Here is a 13,208-nt window from a genome sequence, read left to right as displayed (position 1 = left end):
GTTTTATTTTAATCATGGTATCTAAGTATTGTTGGTTTTACACCATAGCATTTAAGTTGTAGGATATCAAGGAGCAGAGTAACATTAGTCAAGGACATTACCTTCTCTTCTGGGAAAGACCCTGTGTTTTTGGTTGTACAGGAGATTTGTATCACCACAGACAGAATTATGACTTTGTGATTACCTTCATTTGGAGACTGAGTATTGTTTAAGGAGACATGTTTGAGTGCCTATGGGTAAGGAGTGGGCTTGTGGTGATGAATTTTAGGTGTCAACTTGTCTTGGCCATAGGATGCCCAAATATTTGATCACACATCATTCTGGGTGTATCTGTGAGGGCATTTCTGGATAAGATTAACATTTAAGTCAGTAGACTAAGTAAAACTAATCGCCTTCCCCAAGGTGAATGGGTCTCATCCAATCCTTTGAAGGCCTGACTAGAACAAAACAGACTTGAGTGAGGAAGAATTCATTGTCTCTGTCTGGCTGTCTTCAAGCAGGGACATGGGTCCTGTTCTGCTTCCTGACCCAGACACAGACTGGAACTTACGCCATCCGCTCTTCCAGGTCTCTGGCTTGCTCACTGCAGATCTTGGATTTCTCAGACCCCATAATCCTGTAAACCATTCCTATAATAAATGTATATCATATATGTATGTCTCCTACTGGTCTGTTTCTCTAGAGAACTCTAATACAAAAGTATATATGAAATAGTATATGTACCTTCTAAGGAAACATAGTCATTCAAAATCTTCATACTTTCTACCCAGAACAAGAAACTGAATGTTACCATTACCTTAGTGGCTTCTCATTTGTCTCTTTCAAGAACTTCCTGGGCTTGAAAGTGACACATATCACTTTTACTTATAGCCTATTTATCAGAACTAGTCACATAGCTTCAGTCTAAGCGACAGAGTGAGAGAAATGTGGGGAAGCACATAGAAACATAGTGAATCTGAACATTTCCTACCCTACTACCACCATCAAATATTTATCTGTACATAGCTGGGTTTCTGAATTCCTTACTTGTTCTATTAGTCTATGTGTCTATCTCCATTCTATGACTATACTGTATTTATTACCATAGCTTTAAAATAAATCTTCATGTTTGGCAAAATATTTCTTTCCAATTTGTTAATTGTTCAAATTTAAGAAGTCTTTCACCCATCTTGTTCATTTCCACCTTCTATAGATAACTACTTTTATTTTTTTCTTCGGTGTTCTTTCAGTGTTTCTTTACGCAATTATAAAGAAGAACAACATACATGGTTCTTAATTTTTCCTTTCCTTGCACAAAATTGGTTTGTTTTATATATATACATATTTTATATGATTTATATATTTTATAATATACATATATGCTGTTCCGCATCTTGGCTTATTAACTTAGCAGTATATATCCAGTATATATACCCTGGATATAATGTTATCAGAGAGTATTCTCATTCTTTTCAATAATAGTAATTATATTTCAATGCACATTTTCAAGATGTGACTATTACAAACAATATCATAATGTCATTTGTTGAGTATAGGCATATCCACAAGATAGATTCCCAGAGGCAAAAATGCTAGGTCAATTTTTAATGAACTTGTGTGTGTATGTGTGCATGTACCATTCAGAAGATTTTCATTGTGGTGCAGTTGAAGTTATTAATTTATTTGTTGCCATTGACATAGTTTTAAGAAAACCTCCTTCACCCTGGTATCAAAAAGAAATTATCTCAAAAAAAAATAAAGAAATTATCTCATGATTTTCCAGATTTTTATATTTTTGATTAGATATTTAAGTATTTGATTCATTTAGTTTATTTAAATATAGGGAATAAACTATGAATAACTTTATATATTTTTAACTTGTTATGATTGGCATTTGTTGCTATTGTTGTACCAGCTTGTCTAGAATAGTATGAATAGGAATGCTAGTTGTCAGTCTAGTTTTCTTGCTGATCTGAAAAGAATACTTTTTTAAAAAAGATTTTATTTATTTATTTATTTATTTATTTATTTATTTATTTATTTATGAGAGAGACAGAGAGAATGCACACACCAGGGAGAGGAGCAGAGGCAGAGGGAGAGAGAGAATCCCAGACTCCAAGCTAAGTGCAGAGCCAGAAAAGAGACCTGATCCCACAACCCTGAGATCATGACCTGAGCCAAAAGCAAATGTAAACTGAATGAGCCATCCAAGTGCTCTGAAGAAAATACTTTGAACATTTCACCATTAACTATAATATCTGCAGAATGATATCTTATAGATATGATTTTTGAAGTTAAGAATGTTTATAATTTCATTTTGTCTTGTTTTATTTTATATCCATGAATTGATATTAAATTTTATTAAACACTTCCTTTGCATTTATTTATTAAAGTGACAATATACTTGAAGTCAATTTGAGGTTTCTTTATTTTTTGCATACCACCAGAAGCATAACTTTTAATTGAATGTCTGAAAATTAATAAGCTAAACATCTCTACTAAATGTTAGAAAAAAGAACAGAAAAAACAAACTAAAGAAAGATAAAGAAGTTAGCAAAAATTAATTGTCCCCCAAACATAATAATAGCAAAGATCAACAATAGCAGCCAAGGCAAAAGTTGGTTCTTTCATTTCTTTTTATTGTAGTGTAATTAACATACAATATTATATTAGTTCCAAGTGTTGTTCTTTTCTATTATCCCATGTATACTAAGAAATTTGCACAAAATACAGCTATAAAAGACAAATGAAAATAGAAAGACACTTAGAGATAGAATAGAAGTACCTTACTACTGAATATATGGAACAGTATAAAAGCACAAGTTAAAGAAAGAAAGGGTTCCTGGAAATTCAAAGAATGTGATGGCAAAAATAAAAATAATAATTGAACAATAAAATTGAGGGAATTTCTCAGAAAATTAGATGATCAGTCCAGGAAGTCAAATGTCCCATTCAAGACAAGGAGAAGGGGGGGGAGAGGAAATATTAGAAAATAATATGACAAAATTCTTCAGAACCAAAGGACTTAGAACTCTAGATTTTAAAGAGGTCATCAAAAAACTAAGTGTATTAAGTTAAAGAGTAATCCCATGAAGGCATTGACTAAAATTTCAGAACCCTAACATAAGGTTATATACAAAGGATGAGAAACTATAATGGCAAAGGACTTTCCAAAGGTAACATTGGGCACTGGAAGTCAACAGCATGATGCATTCAAAACTTGAACTGAAAATGTCTATCAAACTGATTCAATATCCAATCAGATCACTAAGTGAAAGTATAGATTGAAGCTATTTTTCAGTAGCACAAAATACTTTTTGAAATAACTTTGTTTGCTTCCTTTCTCTGCATCTTTTTTCAAGAAGCTATTTGCTTCAGCAAAACAAGAGTAAAACCAAAAAACAGAACATAGGATTCAGGAACTAAGTAATCTCATTGAAAAAGTAGGGAAGGGAGTTCCCCCAGATGATGCATGTACTTGTTTTTTTATCATTGCATTTTGGCGTTGTTTGCAAATTTCATGAATTATTAAGAATTCTACAATGGTATCTTTTGTATCTAGTTTTTATATAAATTCCAGAAACAGAACCATTCTGTGTAAAAACTCTCGCTACATGTTGTCTGATTGTTTCATGTCTTCTCATTACAGTTTACAAATCTGAGTGGGAATGGCTAGAGGGTGTCCACTTTTCCTCTTTTAATATTCTACAAGCTCCTGAAATTGACTGCTCAGTGGAAGAAGGTGAACTTTCTGGATAAGACAGGATAATTTTATCAGGGAGGTCACAAGATGTTACACTTCTAAGCAAGAACTTTCTGCAAGCTGTCAGGCTTGTTCAGTGACAAGCTCAAGAGCAAGGGGAACCCTCAGTTCCAACCATTTATTTTGGTCCACTTGTTCTTTTCATGTCTATGGTATTTTGGGAATATGCCCTACTTGGCGCCCCCAAAAATTTAAACAAATTAAACTCAGGTGTGGTTCAAAATCAGGTGTGCCATGTATCTCAAATTCACATACAACAGTTGGGAACTAGAAATGGCATGTTCATTTTTCTAACTGAAATTAAATATAGCTTTACACTCGAATAACAACATTTTAAAAGAAATCCAAACACCTAGTATCAAGGCCTGTGGCAATCACAAAGAAAATTTTATAAAGAAAATCTCTGCCTTTCTATTTAAAAAAAAATCTCACCACCTGGCAACTAGCTCCTCTGTTGAGAGGGCTCAACATTCATCCATAGGATTCATCACAGAGAGTAAGTGTTCAAAGATAACATAAGCAAAAGGCCGAATAGAGATGTCCAGTTGAGAAAAAGTGCATAGTGTGGCTCTTGGTCATATGAGCCTGTGGTCTTCTGAGTAATCTCACACCCTTTGCTTTATATCGAATATTCTACAAATCTCAACGCTAATGAAAATGTCAATATGGGGATGCCCCATGTTGTGTTGCCCCGAGTTCAAGAAAAACAATTCTGACCTATCATTCATATACTTTCTCCTTCAGCATTTTGGACATATGGGGAAAATGTCAAATGAGTAGATAAAGATGACAAGCTGTAAAAATACATCTTTATTAGACCAACTCTACTGAATGAGGCAAATCATTGTAAATCGGTAAAAAAGAAAAAGGGGAGGGGGAAGTCTATATTTACAAATTTACAAAATAGTCCTAGCTCAATTCCTTTTTTTTTGCATGAAGCTGACATTTTATTTCTTTTTTATCCAAAATTAAATATATCAAATATATTAAAATTTCATAATATTGTAAAGAGTATGTGTGAGCCTGGCAATCTTTAATCTATCTTAGTATGTAAAGTTTAGATGAAATAGCAAGCCAGAATTTTCCATGCCCTACTCATAAGTCCACAGAAATAGGATCAAGGTGTATGATAAAGCTTCGAGCACACTTGAGTACAACCTAGTAATCCCTTGTGTTGGCAGTTTTTGGACAGTTATAACTCCCTTTAGATTTCATGAAGTGTTACATACTTTTGAGAGAAAGAAGGAGGCCATAATCATTTTTTGTCTCTTATCAGCAGATTCTCAGGTAATGCCTGCTCTATTGTCAGTGTGAGGAGGATTGGGGTGGCCCACCTTATACCGTCAGCATGGATGGGTACTGAATTCTCTTTTTCTTGAGAGGAATCTGTGGGATTAAACCTTTAGGATATAATGAATCAATTTAACTTTATACAGTTCTTATTTTGAACATTAATTTTTAAAACCAAATTATCACATATTTCTACTTTTCCATTATAGAGAAAAATAAAAATTTGAAGAGAGTTATTGAGGGAAAGGAACACAATAAAAATAGCAACACAGAAAAGGAACAAAAGAGAATTAAAATGAGAAAAACAGGGGGATCCCTGGGTGGCTCAGGGGTTTAGCGCCTGCCTTTGGCCCAGGGCGTGGTCCTGGAGTCCCAGGATTGAGTCCCACATTGGGCCCCCGGCATGGAGCCTGCTTCTCTCTGCCTGTGTCTCTGCCCCTCTCTCTCTCTCTCTCTCTCATTCTCTCTCTCTCTGTGTCTCTCGTGAATAAATAAAATCTTTTTAAAAAATGAGAAAAACAAATATACCACACCTTAGCTTAGTATCAAGACAAGTTCTAACTACACAGCCTAGAATCCAAAGTGAACAGGAAAATGTGACATATCATAACTCTCTCAGCTTTTTTTTTTTCTTTTTTTTTTTACTCTCTCAGCTCTTATGGTGAATTCAGTTCCTGGATCTCTGTGGCTTTACCAGGAAGTCCAAAGCTGCCATTAGAATATAGTCCAGTGAAGGTAGATATGTTATACACTCAGGCACTGTAATGAAATATGCAGCCATAACATGATATTTTGATCCAAAGGATTCACTTAAATTACTTAGAAAAATGGCCATACAGCTTGTCTCCTAAATTACCTTCTGGAAATGTCTTTTCTTTCCACCAGGACTTTGATAGAAGCTTTATGCCAGACCAAGCAGCAGGATAATTTCATCCAGGACTTGGATAATAGGTATGCTCTACTGTTAATTAGAGACAACAGTTTATATTTCTTGGGCTTGGAAAATGAGCCCTGTGTGAAATGCCAGGACAGGTGGACTGCCAGCATTCTGATAGGTACAGCCAGCTTCTCAGGAAGTAAATTATATCTCCTCCAGCTCCTGCATGCATGCTTGGGTAAGGACTTAAAGTTCCTCACCATGGAGCATGACAAACATGGTTTCACTCTGAAAAGGTTCACAGAATCCGTTGCCAGAAGCACATCAGCACAGCTGAAAAACGTCAGTAATACAACAGAGCAAGAATCAAGTTCTAAGAACGTGATCTACCCGTGTGCCTGCCAGACTAATTTACTACAAAAGGCAGTTTTATGAAGCCTGATCAAATAAATCATATAGAAAGAGTGATTTATACTGACTGCTTAAATGAATGCAGTGTGATAACACACACAAAAATATTTTTCCAAGACAGATTTTCAAAAGTAATGCTAATTAATGTTTTGGATACGAAAAAATAGCAAAGTCATTGTTTCTTCAGGTCGTTCCTATTTTATCGTAATGAAAACAAGCGGACAGCATACAGGAAAATACTATTCCTCATCCCTATTTTTAAGAGAATCAAATGATTGATTAAAACTGGTTTCAAGCGATTAGGATAGAAAATTTATATAAAATATCTTAATAAGGAGAGACCAAGGCACACACTTGCTTTTGGTTGTGGAATTTTACAAAATCTACAGACACACTAATTACATTGGTTATTTCATAGGAGTAACAGTTTTTACTGTTTTATTTTCCTACCAAAGTTCCACTACTTAAAACGTCTTTTTAAAAGATTTTATTTATTTATTCATAAAAGATACAGAGAGAGAGAGAGAGAGAGAGAGAGAGGCAGAGGGAGAATCCAGCTCCCCACAAGGAGCCAGATGTGGGACTCGATGTGAGACTCAATCCTGGACCTCAGGATCACGCCTTGAGCCAAAGGCAGATGCTCAACTGCTGAGCCACCCAGATGTCCCTAAAATGTCTTAAAACATAAGTTCTTTAAGGGGCAATGGAGACAGTCAATTGTATAAGTCAGTTTGGGCTGCCATAACAAAATACCATATACTAGGTGTCTTACACAAAAGAAATTGATTTCTCACAGTTCTGAAAGCAGAAAGTCAGAGACCAAGGTACCAGCATGATTGGGTTTGGGGAAGACTCTTATCCTGCCTTGCCACGTTGCCACCTTCTGGCTGTGTCCTCACATGGCAGAGAGAAAGAGAAAGACAGAGAGAGAGAGAGAGAGAGAGAGAGAGAGAGATAAAGCAAGCTCTCCAGACTCTTCTTATGAGGGCACTAATCCCATCATGAAGCCCCCACCCTCCTGACCTATTCTTGCTCTGATTACCTTCTGAAAGCCCCATGTCCAAGGGCTTTAACATAGGAATTTTAGGGGGACACAATCATTCAGTCCATAACACCTACCGAACTGAGATTCTAGGCAGAATTAGAATCAAAACCAAGTGATGGGAAGCAGGGAACCAGAAACAGAGGTGACTAGACAGGGAGAAGTACTTAAGAAGACTTCTGAAAAGAGAACTGATGAATTAAGACAGCTTGGTCAGTTAAGATTCTCTTCTGAGAGTAAAATCTATTTCTGGGTTTGGAGGAGACTTTAAGTCCTTTATGTCCAGGATACACTCCTAATCTAACTACCTGATTTGCAGGAGCTGAATGCCAGGGCTACTTCCCACTCTTTCGCTATGTATTCTTAATGTCTATGCATAGTCATGTGAATTTACTATTGACATGTATTATTCCAGAAACATCCTTATGTATTTTTTAATCTTGTTTGGTATCCCCAACTAATATGAAGCTTCTTTAGGGCAGACTGTGCTGCTCATTTCCTATGTATATTTCTGATGAGGACATTAGTAGCCAGTTGCATCCTGTAACATAATATTACTTTTTAAATTATTTACCAAAATTCTTGCTCCCCTTTCATATTCTTTCTCATACTAGACCTCATTTTTCCCCAGCTTCACCTTCTTTAATAAATTCATCTTCCCTTTCTTCTACACGTCATTATAGCTTTCAAAATTCTCTCTACAAAACTCATATGTAGTTTACATTTAGCATCTGTATATACCACTTGAGATTTTCTTATACAGTGTTTTAAAGAAGAGTTTGGATTTTTTAAGATCAGAACTTTTTCTTTCATTTCTGGGAAGTCATAAATGGAATGACAAGCATTTTAATGCTGCCTTCTTTAGGACATACTATTCTTATGATGTGTTATGAAAAATTAAAATTTTGCCTTTGACTTTGTGGGTAATTTTGCCTTAATTATCATCACTAAATGTCATGAGAAAGTGTTAATTCCTGGCAGGCCATTCTCTTGAGAAAGTGATCGTTATGTGTCAAAAACAACAACAACAACAACAAAAAACAAAAAACACCGTTTTCATGTGTATATATTTCCTGTGTCCTCTCTGAGGCCTGGTTACCTTGAAAGAAACCAAAGCTTTTTTTTTTCTCTATTTTGCAATAGAGCTATGTCAAGACAAAAATCATAGTATTTTAGCCAAATATTTCTGTAATATTGTTCTGATTATAAGTAATATCTTCTCATTATGGAATATTTGGAAAATATGAAAACTATGCAATGAAAACTAAAAATCACTTGAAGCATAGATATAAATAGCATTAACCTTTTAGGGCATTTCCTTTTATTTTGTGTGTATAAATATATTTTACAAAATAATGTGTATTTATTTCCGTGTCTTGCCATTCTGCATAGCATTGTATTAATAGTGTGTTTCCATGTCATTAAAAATCTCAAGAGTATCATCTCTAATAAGTAGAAAATACTCTATTGATGGTCTTTTTTTTTTTTTTTTGGTAAGAGCTTTATGGAGATATAATTTATATAATTATATTCATATAATTTGCCCATTTAGATAATTGAGTGTATCATACAAATATAAGTAAGTATATAAATTATATCTCAAGCTTCATTCATGCTATAGTGTATTATCAGTACTTCCTCCCTTTTTATGACTAAATAATATCCCATTGTTGTGACTCTGTTTTTAAGGTAGGTCTTTATAAGATAAGGACGTTCATTCTATGCTTGTCATGCTTGGTGAAATTTGCTTATGGAGTTTTACAAAGTAAAAAGAATCTTTTTTTTTTCAACTTTTTCAAGTCAAATATATTGATTTTTTTATATTCTCAGATTTACTTTCTTCTCCATTCATTCAACAAGTATTTATTAACAGAATACAAAATATCAGGCTTTGTACAGCCCTTGTGAATACGATGTAAATAAAATCGATACAATTCTTGCCTTTACATTTCTGTGTTTATCCTACAAGTAAAGATATCATCAAAATTTAAAAACTGATCAGAACTATCAGCGCCCTCTAGCTGTAGTCCACCAGGAACAACCTGTAGTCAAAGCTGGGTTTACTGGTGCATTGGTTATGAGGGAGAAATACACGCCTGGTGAGTCATGGAACCTCTCAATGAAAGCGTGTCACGCGGGTTGTAGAATTGGGGGCTTATGTTTCATGATTTTGGAGAAGTTTCAAGAAAACATAGTTTTGCTCTGAATTAAGTGCTGTCAGAAAGTAAGTTACCTCAACATTTTTTTATGTAAAGGTAGGAGAATGAAGGTAAAGTTACAATTGGTAAAGAAATGCCAGTCTCTCAAGTAGCTAAAGGAGGAGGGTGTCTGGTCATTTTGTGATTTGGACAATGGTCTTGAGTTTTGGCTGTGCTCAGTCAGACATGATTCCATAAAATTCCATAAAAACAAGTAGCCTTGTTTTCCCTTTGCCCCATCACAGTCACAGAGTGGCCTTGTCTGATATGTTCTGTGACATTCTTTATATTCATCAGAACATCATGGCCCAACTGTTAGAGCCAGGCCAGCTCTGCTGAAGCCATCAAGGCTACTTTTGTCTTCTTAGTACCCTCTTTTGGCCAAGGGGAGACAAAATTAGCCTGCAGGACATGGATATACAATATTATTGTTATGATTGCCTGAATTTTCCCTATTAGGGGATTTTCTGGAGCAGATTGTCTATAGCTGGACTTGGGTTAGTCCTTTTTGCTCCCTTTGCTAGAGGAGGTGGAGGCGAACCATCTGATGTGACAATGACTGTCCAATAACTCTTAAGATTCTGGAAAGGATCCACTGGCTAACTGTAACTCCCTTAATCACCAGTGGGAAAAGTGCTGATTAGTCTTTGTAAGACAACCTGAAACAAGAGTCTAAATTACCAAACCCAGGAAATGAAAATATGTCCCCACATTCATCTGGGTCTTTTCTACAGATCTGGTTGGCTTTTTTCCCCTAGTTATAGATTTTTTTACATGATATATAATATTTATGTAGGCATAACCAGATGTGTTTATCCTAAGCATAAACTGCCCTTTGGCTTAATAAAAGGAAATAAAATGCTATATAATTGAGCATGATAATGCGGGTTACTGAATTCAAGCTGTTTTGTTGGACCTACAGAGCAGAAGTTGCGTTCTCATAAACAACAGTCATTTACAGGGGTATAGAATCCAGTGGAAATTTAAGTATTAAATATCTCAACAGAAGTGAGCTGATGATTGGTCTCTTAAAATGGGAAACTTTTCAGAGTGGAGTGAAACAGCTGCTAAAAAGCTTTCTGGAATATCTCTGAAGAGAACAAACAATATTTCAGCCAAAAAGCCCCAGTGTTTTTCACTCCTGATGGACTACGTTTCTCTCGTAGGGTTGACAGGTCTGGCTATATAATTTGCCGGATCTAATGAAAATTGAAATAGCAACCCATTTGTTCAAAAAGTATTAAGAATTTCAAGATGGCAACAGCAAAACATTAAACCATCCTGAAATTCTCAAGGCAGTGCTACGTGAGACTACAAAAGTCACATGCCCATGAACTTTTGTAATAACTTCAGTAGAAATGTTTTATTGATGTTGGGTTAAGGTTCAATTTTTACAAGACTGAAATATAGGTTAATTTCATAAGATATTCACCAGGAGGAACCTATATAAGTGTATTTTGTGGGGTGCCTGGGTGGCTCAGTTGGTCAAGTGTCTGACTCTTGATCACAGGTCTTGATGTCAGGGTCATGAGTTCAAGTCCTGTGTCAGGCTCCACACCTTAAAAAAGCGGGAGGGTATTTTGGTGGCCATGAGAGTGCATGTTGCAGAACTCCAACTAGAGGGGGTAGAAGTGACCCAGGCTCCAGCTTCTGCTTTCCAAAATCTACCACCATGTTTGAATGGACACCATGCTTCCCATAGGTTGTTGCCAGCAAGTGAGTAAGCTCTTCAATGATACTAAGACAGTGCCAAACCTGGGGTGCAGAAAACTTCTATAGTGAGCAACTGTGCATTGTGGACACCCCAGTGGCTTTGCTGACTTCCTAGATTGCACAGTGGTCCAGGATGCTTTCATCCAACATTCTTATCTTCTCCTTCACTCAGGTTCAGAATTACCTGAGTGCTGATGGCTCTCCCAGGCTGTCCCTGCTTTCTCACCATTTTTTCTCACAGGTGTTTTTTGTTTTTGTTTTTTTTTTAATCATTTGAACCTGCTTCTTCTTGGACTAACACAAATGGTACCAGATATAATCTGATAAAATAGTCAGTAAGAACAGGACTTGAGAATGGCTCACTCATTGCTCAGCAGAGCCACTTAGGAGGTCCCATGATCAGGGACGTGCAAGACTAAAATTAAACAACAAATTGCTGCCTCTTACATCCTCTATCAAAAGAAGGAAGCATAAAGTGTGGCAGGCCTCTTTGGGTTCTGTAGGTTATGTCCTGCATAACAAAGAAGGCTGCCAGCATTGAGTTAGGCCCAGAGCAGAAAAGGACACTAAAGCAGTCCTATGGTGTTGGAGGTATGGATGGGTGGTAGGAGAAGATGCAATATGGAACGTGTGATAAGCTCCAGGGGGAGAGTCACAACATAGGTTCCTGGGATCCTGAAACAAGGCCATTCCACCTATAGTAGGAATTATAGTGTTTGAGAAACGGCCTTTGGCATATCTCTGAGTCCTAGTAGAGATGGGACACTCAACTGTAGGATACCAGTATCTGTGTATTCAAAAATGCTCATGATGAGCTGAATCTGCTGGACTCACATCATAAATTCAGAGGATTCCAGCAGCAATCCATCATGAGATGAAAATAGTACATGTGGATTGAGTCCCAACAGGGTAGAATAGGCTGCAGGTAGCTCAGAACCGCCATGTTACCCAATGTCCTTCCCTTGACCTGCATGCATGGCCATATGAAGGGACCCATACAACCAGCTGAAAGACGAGGAAAAAGTCTAAGTTGATTTATAGATGGACTTTCTCAGTTCATGGGTACAAGCCAAAAATGGATGGTAGCTGCCTTACAGATACATGTAGTGGTAGCCTTGAAAAATAGTAGAAAAAGAAATTCTTCCCAATAGAGCTATGAGCAGCATATTTAGTGATTCACTTTGTGTGCAAGGAAAAGTAGCCCAAAGTGAGACCAGGCATAGAGTTCCCTGCAGTGGCCAATAGTGCAGATGTCAGGTCAAGGACCTGGGAAGCAAAGGACTGGGAAAGTAGAGTCAAGCAAGTCTATGGTAGAGGCCTGTGGATGACCTATGAGGGTGAGTACTAAATGGGAATTAAATGCTAATGCCCACCACTGGAAAAGCACTAAAACAACCTAAAAGACAAAATGACTTGGCCACGTTGTCAGTCCTTGTCGTTGACCACCGCAGTACTGCATGATGGCCAGAGCGGTCACAGTGGCAAAGATAGAGCCCAACAGCATGGAGTCTCACTAAAGTAGGTCAAGCTACTCCTGCCTCTGAATGCCCTACTCGTCAGCAAAGGAAACCAACACTAAGACCCTGATATATTAGCTTGCTAAAGGTACTATAGCAAAGTACCTCAAACTGAGTAGTTCAACCAACAGAAATTTATTGTCTCACAGTTCTGGAGGCTAAAAGACTGGGATCAAGATGTCAGCAGGGTTGGTTCCTTCTGAGGGCTGTGAGGAAAAATCTATTCCAAGACTCTCTCCCAACTCCTGGTGCTTTTATGGGCAATCTTTGGTGTTTCTTAGCTTATAGAAGCACTCACTGCTTTCCGCCTTCATCTTCACATAATTTTCTCTGCATTTCGTGTATCTATGTCCAATTTCTCCTTTTTATAAGGACACTGGGCATATTGGATTAAGAGCTCACCCTATTCAAGTATGAC

General features: G+C 36.8%; 2 long non-coding RNA genes across 3 annotated transcripts in view; one reads left to right on the top strand and one right to left on the bottom strand.

Annotated features, from left to right (window-relative positions):
- LOC112661756 (uncharacterized) overlaps positions 1 to 6,107 on the bottom strand; it is a 30,960-nt gene extending 24,853 nt beyond the window's left edge. Inside the window, exon 1 of the long non-coding RNA XR_007407641.1 lies at positions 5,889 to 6,107. This is a non-coding gene — a long non-coding RNA (uncharacterized LOC112661756). The remainder of the gene's footprint in view (positions 1 to 5,888) is intronic.
- LOC112661757 (uncharacterized) overlaps positions 1 to 13,208 on the top strand; it is a 43,852-nt gene that overhangs the window by 28,718 nt on the left and 1,926 nt on the right. Inside the window, exon 4 of one of the 2 annotated variants that reach the window (XR_003137941.3) lies at positions 5,918 to 5,983. The exons of the other annotated variant lie outside the window; for it this stretch is intronic. This is a non-coding gene — a long non-coding RNA (uncharacterized LOC112661757). The remainder of the gene's footprint in view (positions 1 to 5,917; positions 5,984 to 13,208) is intronic. 2 annotated transcript variants of the gene reach the window in all.

Source organism: Canis lupus, chromosome 31 (assembly GCF_003254725.2).
Source record: "Canis lupus dingo isolate Sandy chromosome 31, ASM325472v2, whole genome shotgun sequence".
NCBI lineage: Eukaryota > Metazoa > Chordata > Mammalia > Carnivora > Canidae > Canis > Canis lupus.
Note: the sequence above shows the minus strand (reverse complement) of the source record. Positions and strands in the feature narration are given on the sequence as shown.